The sequence below is a fragment of the Agelaius tricolor genome, unplaced genomic scaffold, assembly GCF_023055355.1.
Source record: "Agelaius tricolor isolate 1412-34295 unplaced genomic scaffold, bAgeTri1.0.p SCAF_39, whole genome shotgun sequence".
In the NCBI taxonomy this organism is placed as follows: Eukaryota; Metazoa; Chordata; class Aves; order Passeriformes; family Icteridae; genus Agelaius; species Agelaius tricolor.
Window position 1 is genome coordinate 1,672,501 of NW_027269299.1, and position 10,000 is coordinate 1,682,500.

Here is a 10,000-nt window from a genome sequence, read left to right on the forward strand (position 1 = left end):
ATTGAAGCCAATTATTACTAATTGTGTCCCCCTTAAAATTTTTTACTCCACGGCCTTGGGATTCCAATTTTGTCCACTTTTTAAACTCCTTTCTTCTCCAATCACATGGTTTGGGGAACTTACTTTTAGGGTTCGGTGCTTCCCACTCCAAAAGTGTTTCTGCAGTCGCGGGGGGTACAGACGCCGGTAGTGCGTCCCAAATTGACGGCATCGCCGCTCTCTTCCCTCCAGCTTGAACCCATAGTTTCTCATACATCTTCTCCATCTCAGCTTTCTCCAGGAAGGCCTTCATCGTCTCGTCCGGAGACTGTGCAATGTGATGCAGTCTCCGGGCCTGCACACTGGGAATCAGTCCTGCCAATTTGATGACGCCCAAACCGCTGTCCCTCATGCTCGAGTACAAGATGGCATCACCCGTGCATGGAGGCAAGTGCATCCAGTCCTTTACCGCTGTTCGGATCTTCAGGTCAAGGGCTTCAAGGGCCCCTGCTTTCATCTCTGTGTGTTCAGCCAGGTAGGTCAGTCGAGGAATGGTGTATGTTTTGAGGATATCGAGTTTTTGCAGAGGTTTAAGTGGGGCTCGGTCAATGCGTTCGAGCCAGACGTCTAGTTTTGCGGAAAGGTCGGTTTTTGCAAACCCAGTCCAGGTGTCGATCTGCAGGCCAAGGTATTTCTCTGATTCCCCGGGGTTAATCATGTTCAGGGGTGTGCCGTTGATGCTCCATGCAGCGCAGCTGTTGACGGTGTAAGAGTCTTTTGTGGGCTTGATGTAGAAGCCGTGGCACTTTTGTCCCTGCGTTTTGAGACCTGTGAGATCGCAGAAGGTCTCCAGTATCTTGATGTTCACGTTCATGTTCTCCCAGGAGTCGCTCAACAAGACCAGATCATCAGCGATTGCCATGGCAGTTATCGTACGCTCTCCACGATGGAATCCTTTGCCACTCTCTTCCAGCTTGCACAACAGGGGGTCCATTGCCAGATTGAATAGAAAGGGTGACAGTGGATCACCCTTCTTCACTCCAACCCGGATCTGGATTTTGTCCGTGTGCATGTTCTTCTTGACGGTGACATACGTACTGATGTCCTTGTACATATTGTCCACCAGTCCGACGATGTGGGGATCCACTCTCCGTTGCTGTAAAACGTGTAAGATGTGCTGGTGGCTCACGGTGTCAAAAGCCTTAGCAATGTCCACGAATATAACACCCAGTGGTCTATGTTCATTTTTGGCAGTCCGAATTATAGTTTGCAGGAGCTTCAGGTTCTCAGAACATCCTGCCGCACTGATGAAACCTCTCTGCCTTGGGTTGAGGGGGCACGCCTTAGTCATCCTCGCCGTCACGATCCTGGAGAACAGCCTCAGCAAGATGGAACCAAACATGATGGGTCTCCAGTTGTTGATGTCTTTTAGGCGCTCCGGTTTTGTCGATTTGGGGATCAAAACAGTCCTGCACCCCCTCACCATGTCCGGGATGTCACCAGATGTTAGCCACAGGTTGAAGAGCTCAGCAGTCCGGGCATACCCGGGATCCATCTTCCTGATGTCCCCAAGGGCAATCCCATCTGGACCTGGTGCCCAGCCCTTGCTCATTTCCCGCACGTTCTTTTCAATTTCTTTGGCCGTAATTAAGTCCCTGAAGGCCTTATGGTGGGCCTTCCCTTTAATTTCAAAGTCTCCAAAGACTCTCAAGTCTCACACCAAACTGTCCAGGTGTTTCCCATCTGGCCTTGAATACCCAATAAATTTCACTGGGTGATACATCACAGGACAGACATTCGATGTCGTCCAAAATGATCTTCGCTAATTTCCCCATCTAGATGGAATAAACGCTGAAAGCGGAGGTAGTTACCTCTTTTGATCGCTCTGTCCTTCATCCACTTCTGAAACTGTTTTCTTGGCTGCTCCTCCCGAGTTTCCTTTTTGCTTTTCCCCCAGAGTGCTGTTCTTATTTGGCTCATTGATTCCAGGCAACCAAAGCAGTCCTGCGCTGTCTGATTGAGCAGTGGTCACACCTTTTGGCCTTCTAATAACTGTTCAAATGCTCTGGGGAAGTTGTTAATTGTCCCCTCTGATAAACGTTCTTTGATCCTTTTTTGATAACGAGCCTGCAGTCGCCCTGCCCTCTGCTGGCCAATGGTTTCCCGGAGACCGTTATCCCTATCAAAGTGGTGTCCAGATGTCTCTATTGTTCCCTTCCCAGCAGCTGGTCCTCCCGGCTGGTGGTTCCCCCCAAGTCCATTGTTCAGAGTTCCTGCCTGGGATTGATGACTTGACCCAGGTTCTGATTTCAAGTTCCCAGCTGCTCCCCCACCCACTCCATTCTTCCTGAGCAGCATTCTCCTTTTATCACCAATCTGCTTAGCTGTTTTGCTTGTTAAGTGTTCCGATATGAGCTTATTAATGTTTCTGTGACTCTCGAACTGTACCTCCAGCTTGACAAGTAGCTCTTCCTCCTCCTTTGTCCAGCATCTTTTGTGGGCTCCTCAGTTTGATGTTTCTTTCGGTTGGGAAGCATCGATCCTCTCCTGGTTTCTAACCAGTGGATGTGCCAATCTTTTGTGTTGTCCTAGGCCAATTTTAGTCATAAAATCTCTACTGCATACCTCACATATCCACTCTCCCACTGGAGGCCCCGCATCCTTCGGACCCTTGCACTTTGCAAAATGACAAACAGTACTGTGATGGTTAAAATTCTCCCTCCCACACTAGGCACACTGAAAGCACACCCACTTCCTCCCATGAGACCCCTTAAGGTGTTCAATTAGGGCCAACATCGAGTTGACCTGGGTACCACAGCAAGGACATGGTGGATTTTTGTCAGGAACAGTCACCTTCACGATGTCATCCGGTGCTTGTTCACTGCGGACCTCAGGCACTGGAGGCAATGCCTCTGGTGTACCCTCTTCCCCCTTCCCACTGCCTCCCTTCTCAAGTACATTCTGATCATCGTCCTTAGGGGGACTAGGATTTAAGTCGTCCCCCTCACTCAGTTGTGGTGTAGGCTGTTCAAACACCTCAGGAAACTCGTTCAACACCCCCCCATTAACAGAAAAATGAACCACCCCCTGTACATGCTCCTGCAGATCTGACCTATACAGTTCTAAAGAAAAATTCACCAGCAAGCCAAATTAATTTTCTGTCAATTTGGTGGTTGTAGATGTTACAAAATTATCTCAGGAGGTCTGAGTGCCCACCGATACCCTAGTAAGGTGGAACGGCCACCCCCAGTTTCCTCCTCCAAGAAACGGATTTGGATTTGGAATAGCCGAGTCATGACCAGATTTAACATCGGGAACGGAATGGGTGGTCAGCCCACCTCCGAACCCGTTGCCCCTGTCCAACCAGGGGGCCAGGTTTCAGGTAGTAAGGGAGTCATAGTTACTCCTGCTGTTTACCCGCGCTTCATTGAATTTCTTCACTTTGACATTCAGAGCATTAGGCAGAAATCACATCGCGATGCTTTAATTACACAGTCGGATTCTCCTGGTCCACACCAGTTCTAAGCTGGCTGCTAGGCACCGGCCGAGGTGGGGCGCCAGCCCAGGGACCCCCTCCAGGGACCCTCCCCCGCGCGAACTGCTCGGCTGACGTTGGCCACGGCCGTGCGCCGCGGGGACCCCGCCGGCAGGAACCGACGGGGCAGTGGCGTGCTACGACGATGGTGGCGGCCCCGCTGGGGCGCCAGCTGCGGCAAGGCGGAGGGGGGGTGGAGGGGAGGGCGGGCGATGCCCGCCGCAGCTGGGGCGATCCAAGGGAAGGGCCCGGCGTGTGTCCAGAGTCGACGCCGTGCGCGCCCGTGCACGCCCCGGCACCCGGGCGGGCCACGCGGAGCGCACTCACCCGCACGCGGTGCCTCGTCCTGCCACGGCACGCGCCCAGCCCCGCTGTGCGCCCCAGCCCAACCGACCCAGCCCTTAGAGCCAATCCTTATTTCAAAGTTACGGATCCGGCTTGCCAACTTCCCTTACCTACATTGTTCCAACATGCCAGAGGCTGTTCACCTTGGAGACCTGCTGTGGATATGGGTACGGCCCGGCGTGAGTCTTACACCCTCTCCCCCAGATTTTCACGGGCCAGCGAGAGCTCACCGGACGCTGCCAGAACCGTGACGCTTTCCAAGGCGCGGGCCCCACTCTCGGGGCAAACCCTTTCCAGGGCGCCCAGCCCTTCACAAAGAAAAGAGAACTCTCCCTGGGGCTCCCGCCGGCTTCTCCAGGATCGGATGCGTCACTGCACTGGGCGCCTCGCGGTGCCCGTCTCCGCCACTCCGGATTCGGGGATCTGAACTCGACTCCCTTTGCTGAGGGCGATTGAGGCCATCGCCCACCCTTTTGGAACGGCACTCGCCTATCGCTTAGGACCGACTGACCCATGTTCAACTGCTGTTCGCATGGAACACTGCTCCACTCCGGCCTTCAAAGCTCTCGTTTGAATATTTGCTACAACCACCAAGATCTGCACCTGTGGAGGCTCCACCCTGGCCCACGCCCCAGGCTTTGAGGAGCACCGCAGCGGCCCTCCTACTCGTCGCGGCCTAACCCCCATGGGCATCGCACTGCCGGCGACGGTTGGGTATAGGCCCGACATTCCAGCGCCATCCATTTTCAGGGCTAGTTGATTCGGCAGGCAAGTTGTTACACACTCCTTAGCAGATTCCGACTTCCATGGCCACCGTCCTACTGTCTAGATCAACCAACACCTTTTCTGGGCTCTGATGAGTGTCGGCATTGGGCGCCTTAACCCGGCGTTCGGTTCATCCCGCAGCGCCAGTTCTGCCTACCAAAAGTGGCCCACTGAGCACTCGCATTCCATGGCGCGGCTCCATGCCAGTGAGCCGGCCCCCTTATCCATTGGAAGTTTGAGAATAGGTAGAGATCGTTTCGACCCCAAGACCTCTAATCATTCCCTTTACCAGGTACAACTGCCCATTGCCGAGTGCCAGCTATCCTGAGGGAAACTTCGGAGGGAAGCAGCTACTAGATGGTTCAATTAGTCTTTCACCCCTAGACCCGGGTCGGACGACCGATTTGCATGTCAGGACCGCTACGGACCTCCACACAGAGTTTTCCTCTGGCTTCGCCCTGCCCAGGCATAGTTCACCATCTTTCGGGTCCTAGCACGGACGCTCACGCTCCACCTCCCCGGCCCCGCAAGGGGTCGGCGGGCGAGACGGGCCAGTCGTGCGCCCTGGGCTGCCAGGCGCGACACGCGCCCCGGGATCCCACCTCAGCAGGGGCGCGGCAGCCCTCACCTTCATTGCACCGCGGGCTTTCGACGACGGCCCCCGACTCGCACACGTGCTAGACTCCTTGGTCCGTGTTTCAAGACGGGTCGGGTGGGTAGCTGACCCTGGGCGCCGGAGCACAGCCTGTCAAGCCCGGCCCAGCGGCGCCGCGCGGTTGGGGTGCACTGAGGACAGTCCGCCCTGGTTGACAGTGGTGCTGGGGGTCCGTGGGCTCGGCCCCTGCACCCCTGCGTGAAATGCCGCACTGCGGGGACGCCGCCCCCACCCTCCCCACCCCCAGGAGGGGGAGGGCGGGGGAAAAGCGACGCCCCCAACCACAGCGCCGCCAACGGGGGGGGAGGAGGGCGCTACGGCGGTCCTCTCCCGCAGCCCCGGGATTCAGCAAGACCTGCTGCCCGGGGGCTGTAACACCCGCCGCCGCTCGCGCGGCGCTTGGCCACTTGCCCGTCGGAGGCCTTCCCAGCTGACCCAGAGCTGGTCGTGGCGCACCGCCGCAGAGGAAATGTGCCCGGTCATGGCCGGCTGCCGGTTGGGTGGCGGTCCCCACACTGGCCTGCCCCCCCCAGCTCGCCCCACGCACGGGGTTTACCCGGGGGACGGAGGGGAGGTGGAGGTAAGGATCCGCCGAACCCACGCTGGCCAACCGCAACTCGCTGGGTTGAATCCTCCGGGCGGATTGCGCGGGCCCCGCCCGTTTACCTCTTAACGGTTTCTCGCCCTCTTGAACTCTCTCTTCAAAGTTCTTTTCAACTTTCCCTTACGGTACTTGTTGGCTATTGGTCTCGTGCCGCTATTTAGCCTTAGATGGAATTTACCACCCGCTTTGGGCTGCATTCCCAAGCAACCTGACTCCGAGAAGCCCCGGGCCTGGCGTGCCAGGGGGCCACTACCGGCATCACACCATCCACGGGCTACAGCCTCAGTCACAAGGACTTGGGTCCCCCAAGAGCTCCACCGGGGAGGGGGGCTTCTGTACACCACATGTCCCACGCCCCACCACAGGGTGGGGATTCGGCACTGGGCTCTTCCCTCTTCGCTCGCCGTTACTGAGGGAATCCTCGTTAGTTTCTTTTCCTCCGCTGACTAATATGCTTAAATTCAGCGGGTCGCCACGTCTGATCTGAGCTTGCAATCCCAAAGCTCGGCCATGCCGCGCATGGGGGCGCGCGCGACGATGGCCGCCGTGTCTCCCCTGCCCGCTACACCGCCAGTCCCCCCTCCTCTCCGCGCTCCCGGAGGGAGCCAGAGAGAGAGAGTGTGCGTGCGCATGAACGAGCGACGAGGAGACGGAGAGCCCCATCCCGGAGACGAGAACTGAAAAGGGAGTGGGGCAGAGATGGCCCCACACGGGAGGACCGGCCGGGCGGTGGCGCGCACGACGGCATCAGCAGGGAGAGAGAGAGGAACGACGGCGTCCCTCGGCGCGCCCCGAGACCGCGACAGAAGAGGAGGGGGTGGGCGAAGGGAGGACGGGGTCGGAACAACCATCCCCGGCGCTCTCGCCACGCACGCACGCTCGGAAGCATGGCACGGTACCGCCGCGGTTCCCACCTGCAGACAGCCGCCGGTGCGGGGGGACGCTGGGGGCGAGGCCGTGCCTCGCCTCCCCTTTTCGCCCTCCTCTCTCTTTCTCTCTCGGCCCTTGGCAGTGCCTTTCGATGCCGTCTCTCGCTCTCCCCAGGCTGCCGTGCCACCGCATCCACGGCACGGTCCCGGCGAGGACGAGCTCCACCCCAGCGGCTTGCTCCAGGAGCGGGGAGCAACGGAGTGCTCCCCGAGTCTGCATTTAGGGGGACGAAGGCCCTGCATGGCAACGACGACGACTGCAACGACGACGACTGCGACGACGACGACGCCCGCCGGGCCGCAGTGAAGGGATCGAGGCCTCCTAGGGAAACGCTTCCCTCGCCGAACCCCTGACTGCCTTCCCTCGGGCACCAGTGGGATGCCGCTGCTGCCACCGCCACCGCCGCCCGCTGCGGGCAACGGGCCAGAGAGGCGACCCCAGCCGTGCCGCTAGCGTGGCCCCCGGATGGCTATTGATCATCAAGCGATCCTCAGACAGGCGTAGCCCTGGGAGGAATCCGGGGCTGCACGTGCCTTCGAATGGTCAATGGTCAATGTGTCCTGCAATTCACATTAATTCTCACAGCTAGCTGCATTCATCATCGACGCACGAGCCGAGTGATCTACCGCTAAGAGTTGTCTGGCTTTCGGGCACTGCTCACACCAAGCGGCCCCTTTTTTTGTTACTCTGGGGCCAAGGACGCGGGGGTGCGCACCTGGCTTTGACCGTACGAGCACACAGAAACAGAAGGTGGAATAAAAACCAACTGGAGCAACCCACGCTCCGAAGGCCGGCCAAGAGGTGGGGGAGCCCGCGCTCCTGACCGCCTCCCCCATGAGGGGTGACGCCGACCTCACAAATGCTGTCCTTCGGAGGCGGACCAGGCACCCGGGCTCGGCCTGGCCACCACGTAGAGGGCCACGCGGCGCGCGCTGGAATGCGGGAGGGCACGGCAGCCCACCCGTGTCTCACTTTCACGGGACAACAGGCACAAAACACACGGCATGCGGCTGGGGGCGCGTGGCCATCGGCCCCCACACACGGCGGCTCTCCCTTGGCCCCCGACGCCGCGGGCCTCACAGAGTGCCGCTGTGCCGCTGCACGGCCGGCTTATCTCTTTCCCCACTGCACGGCCTTCCCCTGGCTCGAGACGGCACGCGACGATGACCAGCCCCCGCCGGCACGCCTCCTGCGGGACCGCTCCCCTGCCGGGTGGGTGAGAGACCGGTGGATGCGCTCCGCTGCCAGCCCCGAGGCGGGCGCCACCGAGAGCCAAGCTGGCATAGCCAGGGCCCAAGGCCTGCCAGACGGCAGACCCTGCTGCCACCGGGGCTGCACTCCCAGGACCGCCACCGCCGCGTCGCACCGCCGGGGCCCCTTACCTCGGGCACGCGCCCGGCAGAAGGCAGGACGGCGCTGAGCTGGGGTGCAAGGCCTGCGCTCCTCGTTTGCACGCGGAGACCAGGTGGGGAGAAGCGCCCCTGCGGCTGCCCTGTGCGCCTTCCTGCGGCCCACACACGGCCAGGAAGGGCGATGGAGGATGCGACGAGCGGGGCCCGGGACGGGACCGCCACCGGCTGACGGCGGGCGCCTTCCGGCTGACCGTCCCCGCAGGGAGGGACACGCGTCGAGCGGCGCCGCGGCCGCACGGCACGAGATCGCCTGCACTCGCGGGCCTCCGCCGCCGGAGGGCCCAGCGAGCGCTCGCCCCCACCAGCAGGCAGGCAGTCGAGCCAGGGGACGGCTGGCGGACAACGGCGCTGCCGGTGCGCGTTCGAGGAGAAAAGGCCGTCAAGGGGAGGAGAGGTGCTGGATGCAGCGCCGCGCGTGCCAGAGACCGCGGCAGCGGGTTGAGGAGAGAGAGCGCGGGTGGGCCCCAGGGGCCGCGATCCCGCGGCTGAGGAAGGGCAGAGAGGGCGCACTCTCTGCTGGCGTCACCCATTACGGCGAGGCGAGCGGGTGGGCCCCCATGGGCCATGGAGAGGGGGGGACAGGGCACCCCTCCCTGGCGCAGCACGGTTTACCCCCGCGGCGCGGGCGGGACAACGACAGCGACGGAGGAGCGCAGCCTGTGGCAACGGGACAACCACTGCAGGGGATCGGTGGGAGTAGCTGCTCCCCACTCCTCAGTGGCACCCCGCATGGCCACCGCCCGGTATGCCTGCCGCCACCGCCGCCGGCGGGCCACGCTGAGCCGCCCAAGTCTTTAAACCGCTGCCTGCCCCCGCCGGCCCCTTTCGGCAAACCCACAGCATTTGACGATGCCGAGGGAAAAAAACTGGGGGGACCGCCGAGGCGCGGAGCGCTAGGTACCTGGCCCTGGGGCGAGGGAAACGACCTGCATGGCCCCACCGGGGTGCCTCCCCTGCTGCTGCCTTTGGGGAGCGTACACTGGCGGGGGCGCGCCTGACATCTGCCGCCACCACCGCCATGTCCTTCTCGGAGCCCGGGGTTTCCCTCAGTAGCCTGGCACTGCGCGCCCAAGAGGACTGCCGTGGCTCAGGCCGCCCCGCCACCCAGCTCCCTCACCCTTGCCACCTCGGCCGCCAATGGGTGCCACAGCCGGATGGCCGGCCGTCGCTCGAGGGGCGCAGCAGCGATGGAAGGGATGGGCCCGCCTCCGGGAAGGGGCCGTGCCGAGCACCCCTCCCTCCTGACACTCATGCGGCTATCTCGCACGCACACCGAGGAGAGCCGAGCTCGGGAGAACTCGGGCCGTGCCAGGGCACCTGCACGTGGCACGCTGGCAACCGGCGTTCGGCGGCGCCGGCCGTGGCGGCGAGAGGCTCAGGGGCCTGCGGCCGCGCCCCCACTGTCTGGCGGGGACGGACCGGCGGCAGACCGGCGCAAGGCTGGGGTGGGAGGGGTGGTGTGGGGGGCGGGGGGGCAAGCCGCTGCAACAGCGGTGAGCGTGCCATGCTACTAGGCCCAGCCGTGACACACGGTGTAGCGCGGGGAGAGCCCCGCCTGCGTGCACGGTGGCGGGCGCGCGTGACACGCTTTTCCCCCCTCTCCCAATTCTGACCACCCGCGCCCGGAGGTGCCGCACGCCTCCGGGCTCTCTCTCTCTGGGGCTGTGGCGCGCGGCGAAGGCGAAGGGCGTGTGGCCCCTGGTGCTGACCGGGGCCGGCGGTCAGGGGCCGAGCGTGCAAACGGAGCGGGCGCGCGAATGACACCGCGCGCATGC

The 10,000-nt window shown here is 61.7% G+C and overlaps 1 non-coding gene and 1 pseudogene across 1 annotated transcript; both read right to left on the reverse strand.

Annotated features, from left to right (window-relative positions):
- The window catches only part of LOC139603557 (28S ribosomal RNA), an 8,302-nt pseudogene extending 1,927 nt beyond the window's left edge, over positions 1-6,375 (reverse strand).
- A 922-nt stretch (positions 6,376-7,297) lies between these two features.
- On the reverse strand, positions 7,298-7,450 carry LOC139603524 (5.8S ribosomal RNA). Its single transcript, XR_011683704.1, has one exon. It is a non-coding gene; the product is annotated as a 5.8S ribosomal RNA (ribosomal RNA).
- Between the last annotated feature and the right edge of the window lie 2,550 nt (positions 7,451-10,000).